General features: G+C 37.9%; 1 protein-coding gene across 3 annotated transcripts in view; it reads right to left on the bottom strand.

Annotated features, from left to right (window-relative positions):
* Sugct (succinyl-CoA:glutarate-CoA transferase) overlaps positions 1–14727 on the bottom strand; it is a 719395-nt gene that overhangs the window by 59382 nt on the left and 645286 nt on the right. The gene's annotated exons all lie outside the window — the stretch shown is intronic.

The raw sequence follows: 14727 nt of genomic DNA, 5'->3' as shown, positions 1-14727 counted from the left end.
GTAAAATAAACTAGTCATTTTCTGAATTACTTTGCCTAATTTAAAGATGTAACTCAAAAATCTACCTAACAGTGAAGTAAACATACCTTTGAGTATGTAAAGGAATTGAGCTCTAGACCTTAAAGAGATTTTAGCCAGATGGTGTTCATTATAATACTGTATACAATAGCTAAGATATGAAAACCAAGGCCCATTGATGGACTGATGGATATAGAAATGTGTAGAAAATTACTGTGGAAAATTCTGAGATACTATTTGAGTAGCCTTGGAAACTCATGCCATATGGATGAATCCTGAAGAAATTATGTTAGGCAAAATAAGCCAATCACAGAAGGCTGTCCTGCATGGCCACTCACCTGGGGTATCAAACAGAAGAATGATGATTATTAAGTGCTAAGGGGGAACAGGGACTTGCTAACTAGTGGATATAAAGTTTCTGTTATCTTATAAAAAGTTGCAATGATGTTTCCACTGTTAGCAAGAGTGAATCACCCACACAAATTTGTTAAGAGAGAATCTCCTGAACTATAAAGACTATAAACGCACTGTCTGTTAAACGCACTGTCTGTTCTGCTAGAGAACCCCAGTTTGATTCCCAGCACCCATGTGGCAGATCACAACCATGTGGTTATCTTTAATTAAAAATCATTGGTTAAAATTAGTTCCAAGGAATTCAATGCTTTCTTCTGACCTCTGAGAACATTGCACACATGTAGTGCACAGATACAACTGCAGACAAAACACCCATACATATAATTAAAATAAATCTTTAAAAGAAAGTCTCCTGTTAACTGATTTTTACCACAATAAGATCGATTCTATGTTTCGTAGGATGTCCCACTGCTGTGCTTATCCTATGATTAGAAACAAATTAATAAGTGAATGTGCATCTGGACAGACAGAATAAATTTTAATGTTCATAAGCGCAGCAGTACATGGCTAACAATATTCAGTTATGTATTTCAAAATAGCTTTAAATAAGATTTGAATTTTCTTAAGCAAAACTTGTTTGAGGTGATAACTTTGCCAAAGAATCTGACCGAATTACTATGTACCATAGTCATACATTGAAATATTATGTCGTATGCCGGATATCTGTACAATATATATCAAATAAACTTTAAAACAGGTAAAACTGGATAAAATTAGAAAGTAAACCTAACTAAAAGGACAGGATCAATCTGGTGATGAGATCATAGCATGGCCCTAATTCTCACCAAATCTTTATTCCTGTCCCTGGACTCCCTTCAATCAAGCTTCTGTGTGCTGCAAACTTACATTCTTACAACTGAGCAAACCAAGCTGAATGTAGGGATTTGAATTTCATTATTTCCAGAAAGAACTATGGAGTTTCCTCCAGTTATTGAAATGTGGCCATGTTATAGTTGTTTGTAAGATTGAAACATTTGTTCTTGCAGAAAAGTTCCTTAAAACAGAAAAAAACAAAAACAAAAACAAAACAAACAAAAACAAAAAACTCAAAATACTTTTAGGAAGTCCCTGAAACTAACAAGATTCATTTGGTCCCTCCCTCCCCAAGAGTAAATGGAAAAGACAGCTGAAAGCCATTCTCAATGGAGCCAAGCAGCAAAGAAGGCTAAGAGTAGCCAAGCAGCCTAAACAAAATCGCCTGCATAACTGCCGCTAAGGATACGAGGGAGCTTGGCAGAGATATCTGTCACTTCATTGATCACTAAGGTTAATTCCCCTGATCTGGCTGGCTAGGTGGGGGAGGGGCGTAGCAGGAAGGAAGGAGGGGGGAAGAGGGGGAGCCTCCTTTCTCCCTCACCCCTCCTTGTGCTTCCCACCAGAATCTGTGCATTCTGTCAAGAGGGACAGAAGACTTTCCCCAGTAGAGGAGGACCCTCGATCAAGAAAAAAAAAAGACAAAAGACAAACTGAACTACCTAGAAAGGACACTCTCCAGTCTGCAGGCTGTTCAGAATGCTTCAGGTTCCCATGGTTTTTGAGCTTTCTCTTTTGTTGGGATGGGCTTTAGAGAGGCAACTGTGTTTAAGTCATGTCTTTCTCTTTAAGTAATCTCCCACCCATATTGATATAAGTAACCCCAATGAAACTAATTGATTCGCCAAGTAGAACTTTGGCGATATCCATAATTTGTGCTGTCTTGAACTTTTGTATCTGGGGTAAGTAGATGAGGGATTTCATCCCACAACAGCATGGCCCACCATTGGCTTGAAGAATGAAGCCAATTCCTGTGCTTCTCTTGGACAAGAAAGATGATAGCAGCCCTGTCTGGCCCACAGTGCAGGCATAAAAACATTTAAATTTTGCAATACATGCTTCAACACAAGCAGAGATCCACCTGAAGGAAACAGAAACACAGGTTACTGTGTTGCTGTCTTTTACAGGTTTTCTTTTTTTTCTCTTTCCTTATAAGGCTTCCTTTCTCCATATGGGTTTATAATTGCTTGCTGGTTCTTTCTGTTTTGTTGGGTTTTTCTTTACCCTTTTGAAAAAAGGACAACTGTTTTTAACACCTTTGTTATAGAACATTGGTATCTATACATTCCCTTTAGTGCCATTCATTAACTGTCTTCTGTCTTTCAAAATTGAGACTCTCCTGGCTCAACGAGGCATGAAACGTGATTTTTCAATTACACCCCAGAAACCTTGCTTGCCAAACTAACACTTGTCTTTGGATAAATGAGACAAAAAGAAACAGAGAACACACTGACAGGCTGACTCTTGGATCTGAAGATGATCTAATTTCTCTTCATCTTTGTTTTCTGTTTAATCCAAATACTCACTCTTATATGAACTCCTGGCTCCTAATGTTCATGCCATTTAGAGTCTCTCAACTCAAAAGTGCTGCAAATATTAAATATTAAATTAAAGTAATCAGACTGTTTTCTAACAGGTACCAAAGAATGGTAATGGCCCAGCTTAGGATCCGACTGACATCCAGAATGATCCAAATCATAAAAGGGCTAACTTCCACTGCAAGAGGCATCTTCAGAGACTACCCCAGTGTTGTCACCAGCAGCCTGTGTTTTTGATGAAAGCTCACAATTAACTGTTTAAACCTACTATTGTACTACTCTTTTATATCGGGCCATATGCACTCAATTTTGAGTTTCATTTATTATAGGGATTTATTTTTTCTGAGGTTATTGTCACCTCAGTTGGACTTGAACCAGCAAGCAAATACCTCTCAGTGTGTATGAGGCCATTTCTAAAAAGGTTAAACTAAGGAAAGAAGATCCACCCTGAATGTGCTTACACAATCTGTGAGATGTAGTCCTGGAGTGAATTAACATGAGGAGGTGTCCTGAGCACTAGCATCTTTCTGTTACTGGTGAGGAGTCCCTCACTTTCCTACTACCACCCTTCTCCACTGTGATAGACTGCATCCTGTATCTGTGAGCCAAAACAAACTCCTCCTTAGGCTGCTTTTGTCAGGTACTTGATCACAATGATGAGAAGAACATTAACAATTGTTTCCACACACAACTGCTTCTGAAGGCTCTTTCAATTATCTGTATGGTAAACAGCAATACAATTAGCGAAATAATTCAAGATTGCTTCTGCTAAGGCAAAAGTTTCTAGTCTGTGAATATCTTTGCCTATCATTACTGTAATTAAAGTCAGAAATGATTGCCAAGCTGATGATTGCAGAATAACATATAATAAGGCCAGCCTAACAGCTTAGAGAATCATTTCTCTTTGTTAATCAGATGTGATGTTGAACGTGTGCCAGAAAGAACACGTTCTGATACAATGCATATTGCACAGAAATCAACCATCCACACCTTCACTAACGGTGGTCTCTCTTTTGTCACTTGCAGCATCATTCCCGTGGAGTGCAGCCTCTGTATGTTGTTGTCATCATGCCTGTCGTGGATACTACTCTCCAGTTTCCTCAGCCCTTAATCAATATTTCACTTATTGGCTTTCTATGAGGAAACTCAAGTATTATGTAAACTCAAACTTTTAAAAATGAAACTACAATCAGGTGCTTAGTGGTTTTGCTAAATTGTAACACAATTATAATTTTTCACTCATAAAGCCCATTGAGTTAGAAGTTGAGTTTTTGTTGTTGTTGTTTGTTTGTCTTTGTTTTTTTTTTTTACTCCTGTAACCATTTTTTTTTTTGTGTGTTACCACATTATTTTGGTAATAGTGATAATATACCCTACATATAAAATGAAAAGTATTTATAGGTATGTGGATGTTTCCAGCTATTACAAGCAAGCCTTGGAGGACCTTTCTAGATTGACATTAAATTATCATTGCCATTTAGTCTAAAGAAATTGCAACAAGAAATTCCTATTCTCTAGCTGGAACTAAGATTCTTCTATTGGGATTTAGGAGATTTACTTATACGGAAAATAATGTAATAACTGGGCTGTGAGATAAAGGAAGTTAGCTCAACTGTCAGAATTGTTTGACTATGATAGTGCAGTCATGGCTGTCTCACCAAAAATAAATTAATAATAAATGGAGATAGTCCTACCCAGTCCATCGACACACAACCTTTTGTTTTTCTCAAGAGAACTCTATGCAGCAGTGTATGTCCTTCCTCAGGTATAAATGGATAGCATTTATCTAGAGCAGAAATGGTGAGAACAGATATTATTATACATTTGACTTACTAAATCTAGATGTCTGCTGACCTACTCAGAATGTCTCCTTATAATTGGTTTTCACAAAAATATTTTGTTACCCAGATATTGCATAAAGGATTATCTTTGTTGGCTCTCATGAGCATAGATATTAGTACTGTTTATTTTTTTACAATACAAAAAAACATAATTCCTAGAACAGTGAAGAAACAAAGTTTCCATGTGATTAAAAGACTGGCTTCAGGTAACACAACTCACAAGCTCTGGGTGAGTTTTTAGGTTCTGGGACTTCATTCAGGGTTGATTTTTCTAGTTACTCGAGTCTACATACTACCTATACACACTAATCATGTCTGAGGATACAGTGCAAGCTATTATTAAGGACACTGTAAGTCATTTTAGTATTAGAATTGTTTTAAAAGGATTCTCTTCCCCAGTTCCTCTTACGGAAAAGATGAGTTATGCAGGGGTCAAAGAAAGGACACATGCTAGCTCAAGAGATGAAGAATTCAGAGTATTAACGGGGATTAGTCTACAAGAGTCCCTTCCAGGAGTAAGTGACTTAGTTCTCTGAATGTAATCCCAAGTCATGTAGGATGTTAATGATGTAAAAGTGTTCAGAATAACTACCAGAAGAGGGTGACCTCAGCAGTTCTGAATGGTCCACTTGAAGCACTAAAAATGAAAATGACAAGAATGCAATTATCCTCATACAAGGGGAACTCCTGTGGAAGAACTTAGGCCTTCCCTGACTACAAAGGGACACTCATAAGGGGAGCAGAACTAAGTTCTGACAATGTTCTGACACCACCCTTCCCCCACACTTGTTCCAAAATACCTGCTTGTGTTTACTCTGCAGCTAGGTTCTAACTTTCTTATGGATACCAAACAACCAAACAAACAAACAACCAAACAAACAACCAATCAACCAACCAAACAACCAGCGTGCCATACTAGGTAAGCCTTTGAGGAAAGTACAAAGGCAAGGGTAGAAATACACAGACACTTCAAAAAAACTTTTCTCACATCCTAACTCAATGCATAATTAGTAAATAAGCATTTTAATGAATAATATGTCCAAGCTTAATACTGAGAGATAAAATACAGTGAGTCTTCCATATCAGTCTTTTGATAGCTCAGAATCCAGTTGATTTGGAGAACAAAATTGCTTTATGTGTGTTTCCTGAGGCTGTGGGTCATACTAAGGGCTTGAAACTTTACTACATCTTTCAGCTTCCCAGGAAAGTGCATCACAGTACGCCAATAACTAAAACATCTCTTAATTTCAGAGGTAAGCAGAAGCTGGAGGTGTATGTCAGTTGTAGAATGCTGGCCTGGTGTGTGTGAAGTTCTGAGTTCATTTCCTCAGTAAGACAAGAGCCAAATGTCAATAACAAAAATAATTACCTCATGTGCTTTCTGCAACAGATGAGAAGAAATGAGCTGACGTATTGAGAAATCTCTGCTATGCAATGAAGCAGAATTAAAGGAAAATGATGAGAATGCTACACACTGATTCCCTGCCTATGTGAAGAAACAAAATAAATGGGAAAATCAACACTTACTAACACTTAAAAAATAAGGGATACACCTTTTTTTCTCTTGAAAATCCTTTTTAATATATTAATACTGTAAATTTTAGGGAAATATTAATGAAAAATAAAGGTTAAAAAACTATCCACACACTTATCACAACCAAATAATTATTATTCTTAATACAATAGAATCATTATTAACTACTATATTTATTCCTTCTTAAATTTTGGGTAGAAGTCATAAACTTCAAAATATAAATCTCAGAAAAATAACTGTCTATTATAAGGACGAGTTTTCCAAAATAACAAACTCTAAGGTAATTGTAAAAATGATATAAAGAGAATATCTGCTACTTGTTATTCAATATCCACCTAAACAAGTTGTTCAGACACTAACTCAAGGGTAGGAAAGCACTGGAGTCTAGTCCACCGAGCATATGGCACCCCTTTTAGTGCCATCTACCAGCAGACCTCTGTATTTGTAAAGACTTTCATTTACCCTCAGGCAGTGATGTGTACCATTTCTATGCGGTTTCAAGTTTCAACACACATTGTGGTCCATATAGCTCTGTTACCTAAAAGAACATCCCTATATGGTGTGTTACAAAGGTATATAGATATATCTTTTCAGATATATATATATATATATATATATATATATATATATATATATACAAATGCCTCTGCATGCACATGTGCAATAATGCACTTGAACATTTTGTTTGAGTCCTTTTGGCCTTCTTTATTCCCAGAGATGACAGACTTTTCCTGAGTCAGAAGAGTCAGCTGGAACTTAAATTTTATTGAGAGTTCCACCGCTATATTTTTGTTTAGGAGAAAAAGGTAAGCAATTCTACTAAAGTTCCTTAATACTAGGGGAGTGTGAGATGGAAATTTAGTATCAGAAGCCCCCAGGATTAGGAATACAGAAATAAGAAATAAGAAAGCCTTGAGAATTATCTTGGCTGTAGAGAGACAGCACATCGTGTGCGTAACTAAGAGAAGCAGCTAGCTGATTCTCCTCTTCAAGGAAGAGAGTAAACACCACATGGAGAAGTGAGCTAGCTTTCTTCAAAAGCTCATATGGTGCCAAAATTAGGAAACACACGTATTCACAAGAGGAGTTCCTTGCCTGAAGAGTGGGAAAGGACAAAGGTGGCAACAGTGGACTTATTGTGTCCTTTGGTAAGCATCTTTGGAAATATTTCCTCTTTACCATTTTCAAGATTTATAATGCCATTGCTTCTGCTTTAATGAACTCTATGCTGGTCTCTGAAAATTGTTATCTCTTAATGTTTCAAACTCCTCAGTGTTGGTGTTTTAATTTTTTTTTAAGGCAACACAATTTTAAAAAGGGAGGGCACACTAGGAACTCCAAGTCCTGCCAATTTTTTCTTGCTGCCAAGTCCTATTAGTATAAATGAACAGTTTATTTTAAGAAATGCCTGATAAATGAGTCCACACAATCAGTAATGAGGGGACTGTCAGCAAAGGAGAATCATTTCCAAAATTCACTTGGCATCGAGGAGCTAACGCCTTGTAAGCTCGCACTGGGCTGTGTGGCCCGAGCCCCTGTGATGCCATAAATCTCCCCTTTACAGAGAACAGAGGAGTCGCTGATAAGTAGAGCCGCTATGTTTCTCTATGTCCACTTAACAGCTCTTGAAAACTGAAACCAAACAAAGCAAGACCATCCTCAAACTTACCTCATCAGTAGTTTCTACTGTAATCCAAGGAGTTTGTTTTATAGTTTTTCAACTTTTCCCAGGAAAAACTATTAAAGACTTTGGAGAATCATGGTGAAAATTTTTCAGAAATTAAACACAAAGCACAACAGTGTCAGCCAAAATAGAACACAGCACGATATGACAAGGGCGAGTTTATAGGGCTCCACATTCTACAGGACCTACCCACTCACCGAGCACCTGCCATATCCTATAGGACCACTGTGTCCATTCAGTTCCTGTCCACATCTTACAGGACTACACCAATCCTGCTCACAGCACCTAGGACCTATAAACACACCCAATTCCTATCCTCGTCCCATGAGGCTTTCTGCTTATGTCGAAAATCGCTGTTCATCTGCAATGTAAAGATGCGGGATAAAGAAAACCCATAGATGGGCGGCTGAATGGTGAGATGTGATGATGTGAGTGAGCTTTGCGGCTCTGTGTGATAGAGTAACCCAATCAGGTGGCATTCATATTTTTATAATAATAATAAAAAAAAAAAACATGTAAACCATGATCTTGGATGTTAAAGAACGTTGTCCTCCCTCCCCACAACTCAAACGGAGAACTGGCCTGTCTTAGAACTGTGTCTGATGGGAGAGAAAGTGATGTTCTTTTATGGCAGCAAACAGCGGCAGCAAAGCTATTGTGGGAATGAAAACTTTCAAACTTGGAGTCTTTTATCAGTGACACCTCTCTGTGCTCTGTAGCATTATAAAAGTTAATGCGCAAATAAAATAAACAACTCCTTTTAGTCCTTGCCCACCCTCAATCTTCCTTGGCCCACTAATAAATACTCTGTGATGGGTTTCCACTACTTCTGCTGCAGCACCATTTGCCAATCACCGTACGAAAGACTTCCACTTACTTTTAGCAGCATCTGTGTAATGTTTCTGGTGACCCTGCATTGCTGAGACTCCGAGTGGGAGACAAAAGTGTTTCATACAATTTATACTACTCATATTTTGTATTTAATATGTTTAAACACGAGGATCAGAGTTCAGCGTTTAATGCAATGCAGTATGTACACAAGCTGACTAAATTACAGATGAGCAGAAGAGATGCAGCATAGTTCCTCCAATCTTATAGCAGGAGGAACGATACCAGCTCTTCTTAGGAAATATTTACACATTCCAAGCATTCTTCCCATTATTAATAAGCAAGTTTTTCAGGGATCCTTAGAGACTATGAAAGAAATTGATTCCTATTTTGCAGATGAGGAAACTGAGTCCTAAAATGAAGCTAGGTAAATTTCTCACAGATCAGTTTATCAACAGAGCCAGAACAAGCTTCACTCAGTGCAGGATCCTGTCATTCCCCCATCAATCTGCCTGATTTTTCCCCTAAGATCTCTGCTCACAATGGCACTGCCTACTCTATACTGGGATTTTGGTCAGTGTACATGCTAACAGTCATAAGATGCCTGCATCAGAACTGAAAAGGATGGATAAATAGACTGCAATATGGTCTTGATCTGTGCACATTAAAAATATTATAGGAGTCTGGTGGCATGGCTCAGTGGATAAAGTACCTGCTCTGCAAACATGAAGACCTGAGTTCAGATCCTCATACACATACAGGATTACACATAATGAGCCAGGCTTAGAACCCCAGCACCAGCTCATGCATATGTCCCAGGGGTTTGTTAGCCAATATAAAAGAACAGTCCATATCTCAGAGGAAGATAGAGTGTTCTGGACCCCACACATAACACATGCCACCCAGCCAGACAAAAAGTGGCTATAGATCTCAAAAGTGCTGTTCTTCCCCAAGTACTCTAACCTTTAGCATACTATCTCACAAAATATTTCAAATTTGATGCCAAGTATAAGTCTTATCCCAAGGAACTGTTAACAGTTCACTTTATGAGCTGGAAAAGCAGAGGAACAGGAAATGTGGAGGGTATGGCAAGCAGCTCTGTAATCCAGTTCAAGTTTCTCAGCCTTGAAACCTATAATCCGCTGGGATATTTTTTGATAATTTTTAGAGTGCAAAGCAGAATAGGAATGAATGTTCCTCTCCTTCTAATCTCATCTCACTTTGGGGTGACAGAGAACAGCCCAGATCATTCAATCATAAAATAGAAAATAGTAATAATTATAGGAACATTTAGTGTTTCTGAAATGATTCTATTCCTGTCAAAAGAAAATATATGAAGATAGATGTGAATCTTAAAAATTATAGATAAAATCCCTAACATTAAATTTTTTCTTAGCCTTTTGGAGCCAGCTTTAGAAATGGCTATTGTATTGCTTAACAGGCCCAAGTGAGTTAAGGAGACTCCTCTGTGATTCTATCCCAGGCTTACTGACCATGTTCTCACACCTCCACGGGTAATGGAAGCCCCAGAAAAGAAAGAAAGCATGAAAGAAAACTATGATTTCTACAGTCTGATTCGGCAACTTCTGAAACAGCTGATCAAACTGACAGTATCCTGACTCCAGCACAGTAAAACTCTGGACTTGTGTACGTGTGATGTTATGGTCAGTCTTTACACAGTGAGTTGTTCCCAGGTCCTTTCTACAGAACTGAGGACTGGAGTAACTAGCCACTGAACTAGTTAACTGAGGCCACTTCAGCAGGTAGGTGGTAGTTAACAGAGTTGGGTGGCCATTAGGGACAGAGACTGTGCTATATTTATGAAGAGGTTCACAAAGGAAGCCAGATAGTAAAGGAAGGGAAGAGTAAGGTTCAGAGACAGATATGCCACAGCCATGCTGCAGTTCAGCACTGTTCTCAGTGAAGCTGGTCATTCAGCTTCTCCCACACAAAAACTTTGAATAAATCTTCCTTCACGTGAGGCAATTTAAGTACATGTCTGTTTCTTGTAACCAAGAGAGCCTCCAGAAGAACAAAGGCCCCCAAGGAAATGATTAAAGACCTTCTGGCATAGTCCAATCCTTGTGTTTTCCAGTCCTAGGCAGTTTCTGCTTTCTTAAAACCACCAGCAATATAGTCAGCCCTTCAGAAGAGAGTATCTCCTAGTAATGCTCTGGGTACATTACAGAACTTTAACCAATTTGGTCATTTCTCCTTAAACATTACCATGAAGGATCACTGCAAGTACAAACAATCATGGTTAGTACCACTCACACTTGGAGTAAGGGTAGCAAAAATGAACTGATAAAAAGCACTATCCTAGGAACTAAACAGAAATGTGGCCACTCACTAGGGATTTAACACCAATTTTCTTGAACACAATAGGAATGTGCTAACACAATCCCGATGTTCATGGAAGAGATGAGTGGTCCCATCTGGCCTGGCCTTCCATCCTGCACCTTTTAGTTTCTGCTAACAAGGAAGTGGGAGTGAGTGGCTGTCCCCATAGGGTCATATCTAGGCCAGGCTGATGACATACCTCTCCACGTAAATTTCATAGAGAGCCTGTCTAAGAGGGAAAGTACAGCATCTATTATCCCTGTGGCTGTTTTTTTTTTTTTTTAATTCAAAACTTCATTTTTCCAGAAATGTTTTTATAGATAAAATTATATTGATCAGTCATTGATCATGGGAGAATGTCAGAGCCTTTCATTGCAATGTACCTTTTCATTAAATTTTCTAGGTGTTCCCCCAGAAGAAAAAGAAAAACATATTGTCTGTTTATTACATGATCCATTATTCTATGGATGACAAATTGACATTTTTTTTCCCTGTCCATCATCTCCAGATGATTGTTTGTGTCTTGGGCCAACCAGAGATCTCTAGCCAAGGGCATACAGGCCCGATGGAAAAGAGTTTGGGTTGATTAGCACTGTCTGCCATAGTTAGAACAAGAAAATTAGCTAGACTTCTTTAGTTACCACTTTTAAATCTATGTACAAGTGCTTGATTTAGAGTACTACATGTTCAAATTGAGGACAAAGTGAACTGACTTCAAATATGCCTTTCAAATAAAGGTGCTTAAATACAAATAAAATAATATAGAGAAAATAAATCTAATATAAAACCTGTGACCTCTAAGTTCCAAAAGGTCTGATAATTTGTACCAGAAAAATAAGTTCTGAAAAAATTTAAAAAGTAAATTGAAGATGACATGTTTTTTCCATGGTGGGAAGGGACTATATTTGGAAGACAGAAAAGCAACCAGTAAGTTATGTGATGTAATCAATAAACCTTAGCTCCTTAAAAGACAAACTTCACATTTATTTCAGCGTAAATAAACTGGCTTGTTCCTGCTGAGCAAATATGCAGATTGCTTTATTTTTTCATAACTTGACAGCTGAGAAACTGAGACAGATTATAAAGGATACACTGACTCAAAGACCCAGCAGGAGTGAGTAGATCCTGAGCTTGTCAAATAGAGCTGATGAATATAGTAATTCCTCTGGTTTGATCATTATGGAACGCAAGCATTTGAACACTGTATTATCCCTTTGTGTTCTATAACTATATGCTGTATCATGTGTCCATTAAAATAAAGTAACACTTTAAAATTGAAAGTCTTTGAAGGGCTGTCTTGGTGCCCCCACCCAACTGCCCATGAACTTCACAGTGGTAGAACAGGAGAGGTACTAGACACCTCACTGTAAATTGAAAATGCCTTACCAGGAGTATTTATGATAAGGACGGCCTCCAGTAAGAAGCCCAGGGATTGTTTGTCAGGGGAAGACAATGTGCTTATGTTTCAATAGAACAAATAAGGCAGAAGACAAACTTTGGAAATAGGTATGGAAATAAAGTAAGACTTATAGAAGTTGAATCATTTACCTGTACTCAAAACATGTATGGAATGCCTCCTTCTGATGCAGGTTGATTTGTTTTTATGTTACGGCTTCTTTAAATGAATTTAGAAAACTACATCTATACTGATTTATTTATACTTCCATGGAAAAAGATGAAGTAATTCACTCACATTATATTTAAGCCAGAGACAGTGTAATATGCTGGGATTACCTTCTAAAAGGTATAAGGGATGGCCAGTTAAACCAGACCAAATTTTTTTTTCTCCTAGAAAACCACACTAGGTGTTTTAAATTGTTTTAAATTCAGACTCTCATCAGTTACAACAGTTGTTCTGTCATAGTAGCTGTGTGACCCCAACAATGTCCTTTATCAATTTAAATCTTAACTCTTAAATCTGTAACGTATAGAGCAAATACCTACCTAGCAAAGTAAATTAAACAGAGTGTGACCCAGAACATAGGAGTGTGTTAACTGGTGATTGCTAATATACATATATATATATGGTTAATATAATATGATGTATATGCTATATATTTATATATGGTATGTAGTTATATATGGTATAATATATAATCCTATATACAGATACAGTATTGTCAACTGGATATGCTTTTGGAAATATGGAAAACACAACTTCTAGTCAAAAAACAAACTGTGATTTCACCTCCTACCAAAACCTTCTGTATAAGCCTGTGAGCAAGGACAAATAAAACACACTATTTTTTTGTAATTTCTGTAAATTGGAAAATTGGTAATCAAGGCCATATAACTTATTTTGAACACAGTTCCTATGTACTGGCCCTTAAAGATAGTTCTGAGAACAGATACTGTGGTGGTACTGTCAAATGTTTTCATTGCATTGCACAATGTTCAGGCATGTCTTTTACTGGTATTATTTAATACTTTTTTTGTCCCTTATACATAAACCTAATTGTACCAGAGATGGTAAGTCCAAAAGTATCAAGTGCTACTGCAAGCCATATGTTGGAGATTGGTTCTGATGTTTTGATTCAATCAGAAATCTATGTGTCCAGATGCTGAAGGTCCTTGTCTCCAATTGGAGTTTGATCAATCAATAAAGATGCCAACGGCCAATGGGCAAGACACTAAGAGTTGTGCAGGAAAGATGCAGAAGGGAATGCAGAATTGCCAGAACTAAGGAAAAGAAGAATGGGCCACTATGCAGGAGATAAAGTCAACCAGCCATGTGCGATTCCTGTTAAGTGGCCACTTTCCACTTTCGAAATTGGGCCTGAGGTAGCAGGAGAAGGTTTAGGAGTGCCTAGCCTTTGAGGTAGCCAAGGCATTTAAAAATACGCTAATGTTTGCATGTATGTCTTTTATTAGTAGATCCACCAGGAGCACAAAGAGATATAGCCAAAACTCACCTCTACAGGCATACACTGATGGAACATTCCTTTCTTCCAGAGACTATGATGGAGGATAAAGAATTCTAGACTACCTGGACAACATAGCACAATGTTTCTGTGGCTCTGGATCCAACATTCGACCAAGATGGAGTGTGGATGGGTGAGGTTACTTTGACATGCAATTCCCAGGAACAAGCATTTAATTCTATAGGTGGGTTTTTAGTCATCTTTTTTTTTTTTTATTTTGTAGCTGTGAATCATTTGATCTCTGTCCCCTTTAAATTAAACATTACTTATGGAACACAACAATGACCACAAAAATCATCATTAGCCAAAACTCATCATTTCTTTATACTCAAAACAAATCTTTGTTCAGTTTTTTTTCCTTTTAGCAAAAATATCTCAGTTGTTATATTACACAGGTGTGGTATTTTTGGTAGTTTGAAAGAGTGAGAATGTGAGAAAAGCCTTAACCCGAAAGCTTGAAATAGCCAAGATTCAACTCACAGACCCCTTGAAGCTCATGAAGAAGGAAGACCAAGTGTGGATGCCTCGGTCCTACTTAGAAGGAGTAACAAAATACTCAAGGGAGCAAATATGGAGTCAAAATGTGGGACAGAAACTGAAGGAGGGGCCATCTGGAGACAATTCCACCTGGGAATCCATCCCATGTGCAGTCACCAAAGGTAGACACTGATGTGGATGTCAGGAAGAGCAAGCTGATAGGAGCCTGATATAGCTGTCTCCTTAGAGGTCTACCAGATTCTGACATATTCAGAGGCAGATGCTCACAGTTAACCATTAATCTGATCAAGGGCTCCCA

This window comes from Arvicanthis niloticus, chromosome 8, assembly GCF_011762505.2.
Source record: "Arvicanthis niloticus isolate mArvNil1 chromosome 8, mArvNil1.pat.X, whole genome shotgun sequence".
Taxonomy (NCBI): domain Eukaryota; kingdom Metazoa; phylum Chordata; class Mammalia; order Rodentia; family Muridae; genus Arvicanthis; species Arvicanthis niloticus.
The sequence above is the reverse complement of the archived record's forward strand: the minus strand, read 5'-3'. Positions and strand labels throughout refer to the sequence as shown.